The following is a 1,071-nucleotide window of genomic DNA, read 5'->3' on the forward strand; positions in this document are numbered from 1 at the left end:
GATTAGTTTGGAGAAGCTCTTGCAATTTTATTTTTAATATTGTATTGTTACTTTGTATTGATGTATTTTTGGGAAACGTGGAACAGGGAGTCAAATTAAACGCAGAGATTGATAGAGACAAATACATTCTCTAAAGTCAAGGAACTGATGCTCAGACTGAGGGTATAGACTAGATCTAATGTGTGGCTGCAGTTATGAGTTGGACCAGTGACATGTTGATCTAGATTAAAAGATTCTGTAATGTTTAAAAATTCAGTAGCAAAAACATTTGTTGGGTCATCAATGTGGATATTAAAATCACCAACAATGACAGCTCTATCATAATTTAATTACAGCAAAAGGTCTGAGTTGGAAGAAGAAATGACATCATTCAGTATAAAATGGAACCTTACATTGAAGAGGGCCAGTCGCACAGGTACGCTCTGGCCAGCAGAGGGAGATATGGGGACAGAGATTAGGTGATTGGACCTGCAAGCTGTAAATATACGTTATTTGTTTGGCCTATATTTAGTAGGCCAAACAAACCTGTTGTTACCTATAGTTAGCAACAACAGGGACACTAAAACAGTTTACCAGTCTGTATGGATGCGAGCTGGATGTGTTCCTCCTGTAAACATTGTAACTTGATTCAGTCGTGCTTCTGTTTGTCTGTTTAGGGAACAATTTCACAGGGCTTTGCAACATCCACGAAATGTATCTAAGCAACACGTTACTGAGAGCAAGAGAGGGAGGAGCTGTCGCCAAATGTGAGACCAGGAAAGCATTCGTTTCTTTATCCGGGCAACAACTCGCTAACCAGAAATCAAGATGATGGCTGTGCCGTTCTCATAGAAAAAGTGCTGCAAGACCGTACTGTAAAGCGCTGTGAGTGGACTAGAAAAGTACTATATTATTACAGACCATTTACCATTGTATACCAAATACAGCATACATTTTTTTTTGTACATGTTCCCTACTATTTCGCCACCATGTTTTTCGTTGCACAAGTAAACTCAGTGGCAATAGGAACATGTCATCATATGTCTCTACTGTAAATCAGCTGTTATCTAAAGTAGGTCGCCAAGGAATCTG

This window comes from Limanda limanda, chromosome 7, assembly GCF_963576545.1.
Source record: "Limanda limanda chromosome 7, fLimLim1.1, whole genome shotgun sequence".
NCBI lineage: Eukaryota > Metazoa > Chordata > Actinopteri > Pleuronectiformes > Pleuronectidae > Limanda > Limanda limanda.